General features: G+C 34.1%; 2 long non-coding RNA genes across 2 annotated transcripts; one reads left to right on the forward strand and one right to left on the reverse strand.

Annotated features, from left to right (window-relative positions):
• The first annotated feature begins 10,130 nt into the window (after window positions 1–10,130).
• Window positions 10,131–11,268, forward strand: LOC133525994 (uncharacterized). The gene is made up of 2 exons (XR_009800658.1): window positions 10,131–10,459; window positions 11,027–11,268. It is a non-coding gene; the product is annotated as an uncharacterized LOC133525994 (long non-coding RNA).
• Window positions 11,269–12,019: 751 nt separating this feature from the next.
• On the reverse strand, window positions 12,020–13,672 carry LOC133526000 (uncharacterized). The gene is made up of 3 exons (XR_009800659.1): window positions 12,639–13,672; window positions 12,394–12,526; window positions 12,020–12,297 (listed from the first exon to the last, which is right to left on the reverse strand). It is a non-coding gene; the product is annotated as an uncharacterized LOC133526000 (long non-coding RNA).
• Between the last annotated feature and the right edge of the window lie 3,275 nt (window positions 13,673–16,947).

Below are 16,947 nucleotides of genomic sequence, written 5' to 3' on the forward strand. Positions count from 1 at the left end.
TCATGTGGCAGATCTGAGCCAATTTTGTCAAATTTAGAAGACGATGCTACTTTCTTAGAGAAGCGGCAATTAACATCCAGGAAACGTAAAGAACCAGATCCAGACTCTTCAATACGCGACGACATTCAACTACTCCGAAATGAAATTAAATCTTTATTTACAACATTCTCGAACACGCACAATGCAAATATGAGTACAATGCAGCAAGATATGAAAGAAATAAAGGATCAACTCTGCGACATTAGGACGTCAGCGAACAAAGTCGTCGAGGAACAAAACAAACTTAAAACCGAATTGCAACAAGTTAAATCTCAGTGCGCCCAGAATGAAAACCGAATACAATCTCTAAAAACTGACTTAGATAGTCTAAAAAGTTCGCAATCACTGACTTCGCAACTACATACGCCGACTTTTACCTACGATCAAGTTATCGGAGAACTCCAGGACCGTACTCAGAGGCAAAAAATATAATTATTTTTGGAATATCGGAATTACTGACGGGTGACAAGGGTGATCAAATTAACTACGATGCTTGCGAGGTATCAAATCTTATTAGATCAATTGACGAAAATTGCCCCGAACCGTTGAAAATATTTAGGATTGGTAAACAACACTCGGAAAAAAAACGTCCCATCAAGGTATGTTTTGAAACCGAACACACAGCGTTAAATATTTTACGTAAGAAAAAGGAATTACCGACCGGAATTAGAATCCATTCAGATCAGACTCTGAATCAGCAAAATCATATAAAGCGACTTAGGGAAGAATTAATTCAACGTCAAGAGAATGGCGAGAAAAACTTACGTATAAAGTATGTTAGAGGTTTACCAACCATAATTACACAACAGCCAAAAAACTTCACGGCCCCCACCCCTCAGAATTGACTGCTAACGCCGACAACCCATCAAGTAAGTCAAATAATGCCAACTATTCCGTCCTTGGAAATTACCAGAATATGTCCAAAGGCTCGCAGTCTCTAAACTTTCTCTACGCTAATGTTCGTAGCTTAGTCACACCGGGCAAAATCGAAGAATTACAGTGTATTCTCGAATGCATACCAAAAACAACACACCTGATTTTGCTCACAGAAACATGGATCAAAACAGAGACGGAAGCCAGACTTCTACAAATACCTGGATACTGCCACTATTATAACATAAGAACAGACTCCATAGGTGGCGGGGTTTCGATATTTATTCTAAATAGTATTGAACATGCCGTGACGTTTCAAACATACACAGGTGGAAACAATTTTTTGTGGATATCAATTTCAAAGCAATCGCTTAATATTGGAGCGGTATACAGACCGGGAAGAACAAACTACAACAATTTCATAACAACTCTGGAGGAACAACTTGAAAACAATAAGAGATCTATAGTTTTCGGCGATTTCAACATCGACCTCTTGTCCAACGATCAAACCACATCCCAATACATTTCTACAATAGAAGAATCCGGATATGCTATTTTAAATAAAATTGAAGCGTGCTACTGCACCCGAGAGACTGCATCATGTAAAACTATCCTTGATCACGTTTACACGGATCTAATCGAGGACAGCTTCAATTTTCACATTATAGACTCTGCCATGTCTGACCATAAGCAGATATACGTAGAGTTATTAAAAAGAAGCCCAAAACACAAACAAAAAATAAAATACGATTCTGTGGACTATACCAAGCTCATAAAATTAATGGAAATGGAACAAACGACTTTTGGTCAAGACCACGACTATTCGAAGTTTGAAAACAGTATACAAACTATAATCACACAAGCAAAAGTTACGAAGACTAAAATATTGAACCTACCAAAAGAAGACTGGATCAACAGTAATATCATTACACAAATAGCATTACGAAACACGCTATGGAGACAAATGAAGAAAGAACCAGACAACGAAGAGATACGCAAGCGTTTTACCCAACAAAGAAATAAGCTAACTCTTAACATTGCTAGAACTAAAAAACAATATTACCATGACGCTTTTGAAAAATGTAAAAAAAATCCTAAAAAAACGTGGACCCTTATAAATTCATTATGTAAAAACAGAATAAAATCAAATTACATTCCCCCTAAACTTCAATATCAAGACAAACTAATTACAGATACTAAACAAATTTGCCAGTGCTTTAACAAATATTTTACTACCATAGGCTCAAAATTGTGTGATGACATTCGTGTCCAATCTACAAAATCAAACGAAAAATGTCCAAATAAAAATTACTGCATACATAGACTAGACTCACTAGCGCTAACATCAATAGATGAAGTATCTAAAATAATCTCTAATTTGGATCCGAATGTCAGCGCTGGGGTGGATACTATCAATGCAAAAACCCTGAAATGCATAGGAAAATACATTGTTAAGGAATTGACTGACTGTATCAATGTGTGTTTTGGTAAAGGCGAGTTTCCCGATTCTTTAAAAATTGCTAAAGTGTCACCGATATACAAATCTGGGTCAAAAACAGAACCGGGAAACTACCGTCCGATATCAGTACTGCCTATCATGTCAAAAGTGTTTGAAAAAATTATCCATAACCGACTATTTTCATACTTAACTTCCATAAAATTTCTGTTTGATAGACAGTATGGATTCCGACCTAAAAGTAACACCTTATCGGCCACAGTTGACCTTGTCACTAAAATAAAGAATAACATAGACTCTAGAAACATCGGGCTTGGAGTGTTCGTCGACTTAAAAAAAGCATTTGATACAGTCAGTCATCCCATGCTCCTAGATAAACTACGGCATATTGGAATAACTGGCAAGGCTTATGGCATTTTTGAATCATATCTGAAAAATAGATATCAAGTAGTCAAGTTAGGTGAATATCAAAGCGATCCGTTACCTATAAATTGTGGCGTTCCGCAGGGCTCAATTTTGGGCCCTTTGCTCTTTTTAATTTATATAAATAACCTCCATGAAGCTGGATTACAAGGACATCTTACCTTATATGCGGACGACACGTGTTTATTTTATTTCGGCGATTCTGTACACAATATCTTACAACAAGCACAAAACGACTTAGACTTACTATCTAATTGGTTCCAACAAAATTTACTTACCATAAATACCTCTAAAACGTGTTATGTAGTATTTGCAGCCAAAAACAAAAATATCGAACAAATTCAAGATTTATATATAAACGGAGATAAAATATTAAGAAAAGACTATGAAAAGTACCTAGGTTTGACTTTAGACAGTAAACTTACATGGAAGCCACATATAGCTAATATAAAACCTAAAATTACATCGTTAACAGCAGCAATGCGCCACATAAGTAGTTATCTTCCAAAACAAACTCGTGTCAACATTTATAATTCTTTGATTAAGCCTCACTTAGAATATTTAACCGAATTATGGGGTAATGCAGCAGCGTCCAACATAAAAGATCTTCAAATTGCACAGAACAAAATTATTAAGGTCCTTTTTCATTATGACTATCGAACGCCAACTAAAACATTATACGAAAAAACAAAAATAATGAACCTCAAACAAATATACTCGTATAAAACCTGTATCCTAATACGTAAAATATTAAACAACGAAATACAATCAGAAATTAAATTTAGCAAAAAGAGTAAATTCCAAAGGATGAAACTCAGAAATGCTGAAAGCCTAGCCTTACGTTTTCCCAGAACCCGATATGGGACTTGTAACTTAATGTACGATGGTGCCAAATTGTATAATAGTCTACCGACAACCATAACAGATATAAAAAGTTTCAGCAAATTCAAATCGAAATTAAAAACATACATAAAAGACAATATTCAATAATAACACTTTAGTTATCTGAACCTTATTTAAAATCACCTCGCATACTCTATAGTACTTCCTTTAACTTAATTATTCTTGTGCAAACTAAATATATAAACAACTAAACATAAACATATGTACTTACTAATTATTAAAGATTTAACTAATCTATCAAATAAGTCTGCATGCTTGCTTACTGCTAATATATTATATGTATAGTTAATTGTTGTCTTATAAGTGAAATTTTGTAATTTCTTCAGACAATAAATACTCTTTAAACCGAAATTTAATGCAAAAATGTACCTTACATTTTAACCATAATGTTCCATATCCAGTTCTTTAGTTTTTGAGATACCGCCTTTTAGCATAAGGATGGCTGAGTGTGGCTAGATATAAATCTTGTATGAAGATACCTAGTAGAAAACAAAATATACCAAAAAATATTTAAGTAACTTAATCGTGTTTAATTTAATCTAGAAGAATATATTTTAATATAAATATTTTGATAGATTTACAATCATTACGTTGAAAATAAACTAGGAATGGTTATTTCTAAGTTGGTTTTTAATATAAATTCATGATAAATTCCGGTTAAACATATTAGTGATCACATTTATGTTAAGATATTAATTACCAATGTGGGTCTAAATCCGTAGTTCCACCAATAAGAAGTTGGATCAAAACTATATGTGAAGCTTTCCAAACCATGCCATCAAATACATTTCGGGACCGAGAAGATGAAATGAAACAGGCTGCCTAGTTAGGCAGGCAGGCAGATAGTTACTATATACTTACTGTTGAGACATAATTTTACAGTTTAAACAGAGTAGTGCTCTTAAGCGTCGCTGTATTTGCATTTCTTCTTAGTTACTTGGAACATATGTATGTAAATCAGTACTTATAAATAATATATTGTATTTGAAGCAACATCAGTTTTTATTATTTATTCTAAAAACTGATTTATGCAGTTTTCTGTGCATATAAAACGGACATCAGTACGACAAAGATTACTACATAAATCAGTTGCAATATTAAAATTATTATTATGTAGGTAAAGAACACAACACATGTATGTGCATGTGTGTGTGTGTGTCTATGTGTTCTTGTTACTGTATATAGAGTTTCCATTAGTTGAGAGCACGTCCACTAGGGGCAGCACTAGTAGAGACGTGAACGTGAAATCGCCGAGAGTTACTTATCTATTACAGTAATAATATATACTAATCTATGGATGGGACAGTGGCCTAGTGTTAGTTCCCTTTACTATAGTTGTGGCGCTGTAAACTTTTATAAATCTGTGGCACTTATTTGACAGTAAAGACTAGGGATTTCAAGAATTAAAATTGTCGATATCGATATTCTTAATGTTGTGACTACGATAAAAAATACGATGAATGACAGGACCCTCCTTCAGGAAATATGTACTTACTGTAAAAAAAGGATGAAAAAAAGTAGAAAATGTGTTTAAATTATATTTATTTTTAATCTTTAGTGGCTTTTGTCTTAAACGGTGCGCTTTGTATTTTTTATAGTAGTCATAGTCATAGTATCTTTATTCATGAACAATACAGAATTGTGTTTGAATATATGTACATAAAGTGAAAAACATGAGAAAAACAACAACAAAGAACTTATCAAATGTAGGTACCTACAAGTAAACAAATAAATATCAATCTAAAAATACGGCAACATTTAAATACTAAATAATAACAAGAGAAACAATACTTAAGACTTAAACAACATTAAACACTTCATCTACCGTATAAAAACATCCTCTCAACAAAAACTGTTTCAATTTGTGTTTGAAGATATTATACTTTGAAATTGTTTTAAGCTCTTCAGGTAATTTGTTAAATAATTTAACAGCCTGGTGTCTTGTACAGTGCTCCTCTACTTTCGATAATGGACGGAAGTTAACTTTTATATTTTTGGTGCGCGACACTTTGCGCATCTCCTGTTCTTCATCAGTTTCAAATCTAGAGCTATGTTTAACGAGATCCGTGAGTAATATAAGCACATATAAACTAGGCACCGTAAGGATACCAAGTTTTTGAAAATATTGCCTGCAAGATGTCCTTTGTGGGATGCGAAACATGATTCTAATAGCTCTTTTTTGAGAAATAAGAGCTCTATTGATGTTATACTGGAAGCTGTTTCCCCATAGCATAATACTGTATCTCAATTTAGCCTCTATTAGCGCATAATAAACTATTTTAAGATGGTCTATGTCAATTTCATCTCTGAGGGTTCTCAGGGCATAGCATGCTGAACTAACTGCGTTCTCAATAGCATCCAGCTCCTGTATCCAATTTAACTTAAAATCGAGACGTATACCGAGAAATTTTACACTATCAACTATTGCTACGGAGGTTCCATTTAAAGCGATTTGAAGCTTGTCAGTTTTTTTAGAGTTTTGATTAAATAGCATTATTTGAGTCTTATCTGTATTTAGGCATAGATTATTAAGAGTAAACCATTCGTAAAATGAAGATAATGCAAGATTGACTAATTCATTGAGCTCTATTATGTGATCAGCATGAATCACTGCATTCGTATCATCAGCATACATTATTAAGTTGCAATTTGGTACTACATTTGAGATAAATTTGACAAGATCATTTGTAAACATAATGAAAAATACAGGACCTAAGATGGACCCCTGCGGCACACCTCGTCTTATTTTCACTGGTGCAGACTTAAAGGATTTTACGCAACCATTTTTTATATCTTTTATTTCTACGTACTGGATACGGTTTTCAAGATAATTACGTAAGAGTCCGTAAGCTTTGCCCCTCACTCCATAAAAATCCAGTTTTTTCAGTAGCAGATCATGGTCTACTGTATCAAAGGCAGAACTAAGGTCTAAAAATAAGCCTACTACTCTCTTTTTATTGTGGATTTTTGATATGACATCATCAATCAAGTAATTAATAGCATCTATAGTGCCTATGTTCTTTTGGAAGCCAAATTGCCTTGGATTAATTATGCTATTGTATTGTAGGTGTTGCAGAAGGCGGGTTTTAATAAGCTTTTCGAAAATCTTTGACAAAACTGGAAGAAGTGATATGGGTCTGTAGTTTTTCGGATCTGTTTTTTGGCCTTTTTTGTATACAGGCACAACTTTGGCTACTTTTAACTGATCAGGGAAGATAGATTCATCATAACATTGGTTAAAAAACTGTGCTAAAGGTTCTGAGAGAAGACCGATAGTCTGTTTAATAACAAAAATTGGCATTTCATCAACGTCTTTGTAACTTCAAACGGTGTAATCGGCCACCACAGCATATCGTTATAGCAGATTTCATTGTGATGTTGTAAGAAGTTGATTGCGGAGGGCAAATTACCTGTACTTGACGTTTTACTGCAATCAAACTGATCAGATAATAATTCAGCAACATCTTGGGGTTTATGTATAATATTGCTATCGACTTTAAATACTAGTTTATTTTGTTTCGTGCCAGTTGATTTATTTCTATGCCTATTAATAACATTCCAAATACCTTTAATTGATCCTCCTGTTTCATATATATCCCGTTGTACAGCTATTTTTTTTGCATGTCGAATAACTTTTCTGTATAAATTTATGTATTTATCACGGTATGCTAAAATAGAAGAGTCGCAGTATGTTTTGTCTATATTTGTTAATACTCTTTTCATTTTACTAGATATCTTTACACCTTTTGTGATCCATTTTAATTTCTTTTGATCTTTATTATTGATTTTCTTCTTTTTTAAAATGAAATTTAGATGAAACTCTTCCGATATTTTACGAAGAAACCCGTTTATATCCAAATTTGTCCAACATATGTCTGCTAACCTACTTCTAAACGACTCTACAGATTTTTTGTTTAGGTATCTTTTCTCTATTACAGTTTGATCGCCATTGCCTGCTTTTTCTGAATTTAAGGTAAGACTACAGAAAATTGCAGCATGTCCATCTGCTAACCCATTATGTTCAACATATGTTGATATGTCTTGGGGAGAGGGCAAGTTGGTTATAAAGTTATCAACACATGACTGCAAATGGTTACGTTTAAAGGTTATGTCGTTAATAAGATGCTTAAAATTAAAACATTTTAGAAGACTAAGGAAGTCAGACCGTTGCTTTGTATCTTTTAATAAATTGACATTGAAGTCACCACAAATTATTGCTTTTTTATCACAAAGGTAATCTAACAAGAGCTCTAGTTGTTTTATAAATACTTCGAAATTACTGTCTTTGGGACATCTATAGCAGCAAACAATATATACATTCGTTTTGATATCTCTAATTCCACATATTTCAAAGCCGTCTGACACATATATTTTTTTTGCATATTTCCATTTCTTGTGTCTCTCTATTTGAAGACGCCATAATAAGTGTACCACCCCTTTTTTTGGTTGGCCTTGTGTTAAATGAGACTAACTTATAATTGGGTAGGGTAAAAGATGAAACAGAGTTTTTATTGAGAAAATGTTCGCTAATACATACATAGTCCATTTGTTTATCCTGTTCGTCAAGGTAAATTTCTAGCTCATTTGTTTTATTTAAGACTCCGCATACATTTTGATGAAATAACGTCTGTTTAAAACGTCTGTATAAGCGGTAACATGCAAAGTATGCATTTTTAAACTAGTAGCTCTGTGAGCTGTAGACCTCGCGAGCATAGCTTATGGCTCCTCTACACGATGGCCCAGCGTAGGCAAGTCCTAGAGGCGCATTTATGCGTTAGAGCAGCGGTTCCTAACTTGGGGGTAATTACCCCCGTAGGGGTAAATCTGGTATTTTACGGAGGTAATAAGCTCAATTAAATATAACAGAAATTAGACCTGTAAGAAAGAATATTGATATTTATTGGGAGTAGGGGTAAAATCGGGTTCCCTAGTTAGTCATAGGGGTGGCAGAACTAACAAGGTTAGGAACCACTGCGTTAGAGGGAGCAAGTGATATTGCTATCTCATTTCACCGCATAGCTGCGTCCCTTAGATTGGCCTACGCTGAGCCATCGTGTAGAGGAGCCCTTAAAACTGAATAAATGTAAGGCTCCGCTGTTTAGAAGAATTTATAAAAACTAAATTGACAAAAAAACATAATTATCGAATAGGATGGTCCAACTTTGTATGTAGAAAAAAGTTGAAAGGGTTTTATCTTCACATGGCTCCCTTTATAGAACAGTAATCTATGTGCCAAATTTGAACTCATTTGCGAATGATTAGGTGGTCGCTATGATTTTGTGATTTGCAATATGCTCATACAAATAAAAAAATGCAAAGTTACCTAAAACAAAAAAAACGATCGCCATCTTTTTTAGCATACTTATAAATAACAAATAAAATGAATAAAGAGCCCTTAAAGACATTTTCAAAGCAGAATTATTGATGGGTCAATTTATTTTCATACTATTTTGTATAGCAGTATTGTTTCATTTATAGCGACCTCTAAATAATGTTAATTGCTCTTAATTTTTATAGATACTTTTTCGTATACCTATTAGAATTTAAAAAGCCCGCACGGAAAAGGAATTTTCATTAATTATTAACTAAGAAAACTTTGTAGATACGTAAATTTACTGCCATCTTTGGACATATGATTAAAACTTTTGGAACGTTATGGTGCCATCGCTCGAAACGATGCTGTCAAACATTTGGCCTTTAATCTATTAGATGGCGCCACTTTAGGTCTTTAACAATTATATTAGTAAACGAATAAGGATCAAAAAGATCATCAAGGAAAGGAAAATCAAATGGCGTTCTACAAATTTTTATCATGTGTCGAAAGATATAGCAGCAATTTTACTGTAGCAACAAAATTTTGTTTGACAATCCACCTCCATTTCAAATTCTCTTTGCCAACGCCTACAAAATGGGAAGAAAAGAGAAAATACTCCCTTTCCCGTTTCCAAACGCCCACAGTTAGTCGGTCATCCCCTGAATGGTAAAAGTAGAACCACCTCCATCTTCGTCGGCAGAAGAAGGGCCATCAGAGCTTCACTCTGTAGTGTTTTATCTCTATAGGATTTGGCAATTTAATCCACTAAAACATCATTTTGCTACATCGAATACCTTGACTAAAATATCAACAGAAGATATATAATGTGTTCCTGCAAATTTGTGCCCTGAATTTTTGGAGACAAGATTATAGCAAGCATCGCTTAGTAATCTATATGCACCTAAATTTTCTAAAAGAATGCCACGAACCGTACCGAAACTTTCTGCGGCGACTGCACGCAGGAAATATGTTAGAAAACCGTTTCCCTCTTTTAGCTATGATATTTTTATTTATTTATTAAAGCAATATAACATACATTTACGTTTAAACTTCTATTCCTAATATAATATCAATATTCCAATGTAGATTTGGAATATTGATATTATATTAGGAATTATAACTATAGTCTGTCAAGCAAAGTCTGTCAGTAGCAATGTAAAGCAAACTGAAGTATGGCAACACTCACAGAGCAGTATTGCGCTAAGAAAAGCAGCAATGTACATCGAACCGAAACATATTTTTTTCCGCTGAGCGCGCTCTTCGTACGTCAACTAAAATTGCAGCTCGCGGTTTATTGAAGCATTTGGAAATTGTTATTATTATGAGAGGGACAATTTAAACTGGAGTAAAAACGATGTCAATCAATATGATAAACGAGATCAAAAAATACCTATTTGCAAACGGACTATGCTGGAGAAAATAATGTTTGAATCAAGTCATTGCTTCCGCAGGTAGCTGGATTTTAATATATTATCAGATTTCTCGGTTGGAATTCAATATTAAAGATATATCACGATAAAATGCAATACAAATGCTCCTTTATGCAACCTTCAAAAGCTAATTGGACATATTTAGGTAGGTACAATCGAAAAATATATCAATAGATTGAATTAAAATAAAGGTTTGTATGCTTAGTAAAAGGTGGACGCAAAAGGCGAGCGCTCGCATTCTTAACCTTTGGTATGCTTAGGAGCAGATCTGCTACATATATATTCAACTTAAACATGAAGATGTCATAGCTAAATAAATGTAAAGGTTAAGGCATTTGCACTTGAGTACTTTTTACCAAACGAGCTGTTAGTAGGTACCTATACTACTGAATTTAACTAGAATAAAACAATCCATTGTTTTATATAGGTAAATATTAAAACCTAGGTAAGTAACCCCTGAGCCATCACTGGCAGCGGTAGCCCTGGTAGGGTATCACTGTAACTATTCTTGTCACAATTGCAGGGCTTATTAAATATCAAATATCTGGACTATTTACATCATTTTGATATGGTTTTATTCTGTTTTAGCAAACTTAGAAGACAAATAGGGAGCAAAGAGAACATGAGCACCACGGTAGAAAGCTGTTTTTAACATCAGTTCAGAAACTGAAGAAGCCCAAAGAAAATAATTATGCCACTTGTTAATTGTAAATTAGTGTATTTCTCTTGAACAATGTCACATTCACATACCAGTGTAATTTTGAAATGGTTTTACAATATATTTATATAAATATACAGATTAAAAATAAATAAAACACAACTGCAGATATTTTGGTGTTCATTTAATTTCAAGGCAATTAAGATACGGGTCACTTTAGCTTACTTACACTTAATTCAGGCCATTCATTGAAAAAATATCATTAAGTTACCAATGTTACTGGTCCACTCCAACCAAGCATCAGAATACTTTGTACCTAGTCACTTATTGCATCTTAAGCATAAAACAGATCTGTTTGAAAATTTGTAATTTTAAGTTTAAAGTTTCCATTCCAAGTTTCAAAATGTATTCTTATAGTAGTAGTTACACATAAAACTTAGTCTAAAGCAATTTGCCTAATTTATAGTACAGAGATATTCCAATATCTCTGAGACCACTCTTACATGCTAGCTTGGTAAGGTTTTGCTCACACTACTGTTTTTATACAGGCTAAAAATGTTAGATATTTACATGTATTGGCTAGATCATATTTTATATGTAGATATTTAAAAAAGTCATTTAGATATCAGAAGAATGCTGTTAAGAAATTTTATTAACTTTCACATTAGTCTATTCAAGACTTGTCAGGAACTGACACAATTTCAGGTACTCAAAATATTAATAAAAGATACCTTGACAATGGAAACTTAACAACTTCCACTCATGTGAGTAATATGGAGTTATATTGTTTCTGGATAAAAGAAGGTATGATTTAAATGTTAAAATATTTTTCTAAAATTATGCACACTGAATAAATTATTTTAATTTATTGAACAAACAGGTAAAGCGACTTAAAACTTCTTTTAAATAGGTACATACCGACTTCAGAAAGTATAAACTAGGATTTTCCATAGGTATACATGTGCAATAGCTGAGTGCATGAAACAAATCAGCCTAAATAATATATTTTCGTGATGATTAACAAACGGACAACTTTTACAATAATAATCTAAACTATTGTCCCAATTTTTTTAGTTTTTTTAATTAACAAGTTTATTTTTCGTCTTGTTTGCGTTGTACACGTATGTACGTAAACCGCCGTAGGTAAGTTTTGTATGAAGAGAAACTTTTACGAACGCCTTATATTGGGCGAGTTTTAATCCTGCAACAAACATATGGAAGTATTAGGTTGATGTTGCGAAAGAAAGTAGGTATAATCAAGGTTCTTAAACGTCTTAAGATTGTTTAAAAAAGTTACCTTTGAAAATATTTGAGGACTTCGTCTGTTGATATTGGGAACAATCGAATCAGTTGCGGTTTCGAGGGCACAATTCGTGGTCTTATTGGATATATTTAGGCATACGTTTTATCTTTATGTAAGCCTTTTAACCCTGAAACAGAAAAAACTGCACATTATCTTAAAAATTCTCCGGGATCTTGAAGTAATTATCATAACCTCAAAATTTTCTAATGGTTAAGATCAACGAGCATGATTTTACTTACATTGTAGGCATCTTGACTTTGCTTATGGTCATGCACAATATTATTTAATATATTGATATTTATTTTAATGCTGGGAGCAGAAATTTCTCTTGAATTAGCACCGATTCGGAATGTAAACAAACAAGATGGACGATCCACATTCTACAGATAAAACACAGATTACACGCGATTTTGGAATTATTCGAACACAGTGTTGCTAGCCCGCGATTTTTCAAATTTGCCGCGTTTTTCTACTGACAAGATTTGCTTGACCAACTATACGTCTCTATAGCAAAGCCAAAGTTGATAAATTAATCCAAATGCAAAAACTGCTCAGATTTTTTTTAAACATGAACCCGTTTTCTCCTGCGCAACTGTCCGTCTCCTTGAACTTTAACGGCTGTAAAAAAAGTTCAGACAATAAAACTGAAACGAATACGCTTTGCTCGCGCTTCGTGCTGGCTTGATCAACAATACGAAATTTAAATACAAAAAAAATACAACATGTTACAATTCAGGGAATAGATCCAGGGTCCTCTTCTCTCTCCTTGTTACAAAGCTTAGTCAATAAAAAATAGGAAATTAAAGTGCATAAAAAAAAACAAAAAAGATTTCATTGTTCGGGATTTGAGCCCGGAACCTCATGATTGTAAAGCTAGTGTATTCCAATTGAGCCACGAATGGATATAGGTGCACAGTGAAATTAGGCTACTTATTCTCGAGTATAATCTAAATATCTAAATACCCCCTAAACCAGCGTTCTAAAATATCTGAATTTTTCGCAAATCACTCTGTAACCATGTCTCACAAGGAGGAAACTCTTATGATATCGATACGGCTATTTGTTTAGGCGCGACGTACAATGACTCCGCCATTTTGAAAAAATTCCAAAAACTGGATCGACAAAAAAATTCTATTTGATCATAGAATATGGTCGCAAAATTTCACGCGAATCGGTTGAGAATTGCGACCTGTAGAGGAGAACATCCGGACATACGAAAGCAGATTGCGCGAGTCAAAACGTAGACCTACGCTACGCTTCGGTCAAATATATTTTTCCTCAATTTTACCATTTAAAATTCTGTTAATAATGTTACACCAGGGCCCAATTTTATAAAGGGGTGAATATCTCAAGCAATAAGATTTGATGGCAAGACTGAAAACGCTGGTGCAGAAAGTCACAATAGTCATATACTATTTTTTTTTGGAAACATCTCTTAGCTATCGACCTGGGGCAATAACTAATATTAAATAATTTAATAATTGAAAAAAATAAATAAACGCCCAATTTTTCATTCAGGTGGGTTGTCCGGAACCCAGTTATTCTTGTTTAATGCCGCATAACTCTAAAATTATACAAGATATCAAATTAGTTATTAGTTCACTATAGAACCCTTTAAAATACTTGCTTACTAACTCTTTAATAAACCCTTTATTATGCGTAAAGAAATTTGTCCGGCAAAATAATCCTTATTACCGCGGACAAATTTCATCGACGTTTATTAGCTAAGTTTGACTTCGTACGCCCCCCCGCCTCTTGCGCACTTTGAGAGTCAGTTATGCCGTGGCTCTCACCGCAAGAAGACGTCGATGTGATGCCGAATAGATCCGCTACACACGTAGTAATGTCATTTCGATGTTACGGGGACAAAAAAAATATCATTCCGGAGTTTGCTATATCTTTTTTGTTTCATATTTGTTATTTTTCAAATATTTACAGATCGTGTATTTTGTACTTGTGAGTTTAAATGTCGCGATAGTTAAAGAACGTGGGATTTAGTTATTTTTTTATAATTTTATTTCACCTCGGTTTATCATTCCACCAATTTCATTCCGGTGATTTCGGTGTAGTAAAATGGCTTTAATACCCACCAGAATGAAAATAACACCGGAATGATATCAAAAGTAGGTGGAGTTTTCTATCATTCCCTTGCATATTTATTATTCACGTGCGAGTCATTTTTTTCATTCCGGTGGAAAAATGTCATTCAGGTGGAGTGTTATATCATTCCTGTGTATACTTATCATTCACGTGCGAGTCAATTTTTTAATCTCCGATAATTCTCAAAAGGCTTAAGATATCAAGTGCTCTGTAAGAGGCTTATCAAAGAACAGTCTGAGGTGTCGATTGACATTAAAAGAAACATCGAAGAAATGTAAATAAATAATTACACCGGAATGACACAAAAAAACTAGTACTGTTGAAATTGACCCCCAAACATCCAATGGACGCTATTGTTAACAGGAAGGTGATATCGAGATCTCAAGTGGATAGTCAGAAAACACTAGGCAAGAAGGTATCAAAGGCGGGGCTGTCTCCGCGCTAAGCAAGGCTGCTAAGCCTGAGGACAAATATTTCTTAGAGGTAGTAAAAAAAAAATTATGATCGCAGTCACTGTATCTTCTATTTTTTACTAATCTAATTAGGTATAAATAAATATTATTATCGGGATACGTACGAGAGTAAGAATTACCAATTTCTCTCGAATCTCCCGTAATGCAATCGCATTAAAGTAAAAGCAAGCAACACCTGACTGGCGTCCTACTTAGGATCCTAAATTATTGGTTCCTGATTACTGCAGTCAGACTCTTACTAGATTCGGTTACATTTTTACGATTTAGGAGTAGGATGTGTGAGCGCTTTAGCCCTTTTAATCCCAAGATCTCTTACAGAACACTTGTGTTGTGTTCTAGGTTTTATTTGTGCCAATAACGTGTGTTTTCATAAGTATAGCTATTTTAGATTTGACAAATAGAGATAAAAAGCTTATTTCATAGTTAGTCAAAATTATTTCTTGTTTTGTTAACAAACCGGTTCTCTTTCCAGGGTGATCTGATTGTACTACGCCGCATGTCGAAAAAAAAGAAAAATAGAAAATAATTTTAAGTTAATGTAGAAGATGCTTAAACTATTTTTTAGTGTACATCTAGAAGATTTTAATATAAGTTTAATAGTTTGAAGTCAAATATTGCAATAATATATACTCTGAATTAAAATATGCTTTTTTCCTGAATTCCTGTAATTTTTACCTGCAATGAAACAAATATAAAGTAGGTACCTTGAAGCCGTCATTAAGGTCTTCCCTAGGCCCACTTCATAATGCCTACTGCAACGTATCATACCATGACCGTCTCAAGACCTGTCAAGCACGAAGAGAAGCGCCTAGAACACGGCCACGATCTCTACCGTATGATGACCGTATATACCGTATGATAGCTATACCGTAACTTGACATGAGCGTGTTGGCCAGGGACGGAATGGTTTAGGAGGTGTAATGTGATGACTGATAGTATTTGAATCAAAACATAATTTTAACCCTGACACGATCCTGTTACATAAAAGAGAAAAACCGTAGGCGAAAAGAGCTTACGAACAGTGAAACCACCCAGCGGGTTGCTGGCAGTTAATATGTTTAGGTGTGTATTGTTGAAGTCAAGAAAGGTTCCGAACGGTACCTAGTAAGAGATCGTTGAAATTAGACGTTTAAGCGTGATCCTAAACACTACAGATTTTTTTTTTCTCCGTCGGTGGCAAACAAGCTTACGGCCCGCCTGATAGTAAGCAGTCTCCGTAGCCTATCTGGGAGAATCAACTTTTTAGCGCCACTCGTTGCCATGGTTACGATTAGTTGTCCAGGGGACAAAAGTTCATTGAAATACTGATTTTATGGTACTTAAATGTATTAAACTTGCGTTTTTGTGGTCGTTATAACCAATTTCCATACTAAGCATGTTAATAGAACGGCATACAACGTCTCTTCAAACAAACTGTGCCACTGTTGTCCCTTGGACAACGGGACAGGATAACAAAACAAAAAAAGTTGATTCACCCATTGTACGCCTGCAACTCCAGAGGAGTTACAAGCGCGTAGATATTCATATTTATAGTATTTATGTAGACTCATGCCATGCTGCTCACCTATGATCAGTGCAGTAGATAAATTTAGTAGTGTTTGCTATAATTATGTACCGTAAATTATTAATGTGTAAAATTTCGTCTGTCTGTAAATACCTATTAGGCAAAAATGTAATAATTTCGATAGTTTGTCTCCTATATTCGTACCTACGCACCTCATCAGCTCCGTTTACTTACACTTACAACGCCGTTTGTAGATGGAAGTTGTATTAGGAAGAAGTTTTTAAAGGGGTACTTTTACAAACTTACTGACCTGAGTTGAAATTTTACAATTGTAAGGTCATTGGAAGTGTCTCTCGCGCAAACTATTCAGTTTAGAAAAAAATGATATTAGAAACCTCAATATCATTTTAAAGACCTATCCATAGATACCCCACACGTATGGGTTTGATGAAAAAAGATTTTTTGAGTTTC

The sequence above is a fragment of the Cydia pomonella genome, chromosome 1, assembly GCF_033807575.1.
Source record: "Cydia pomonella isolate Wapato2018A chromosome 1, ilCydPomo1, whole genome shotgun sequence".
NCBI lineage: Eukaryota > Metazoa > Arthropoda > Insecta > Lepidoptera > Tortricidae > Cydia > Cydia pomonella.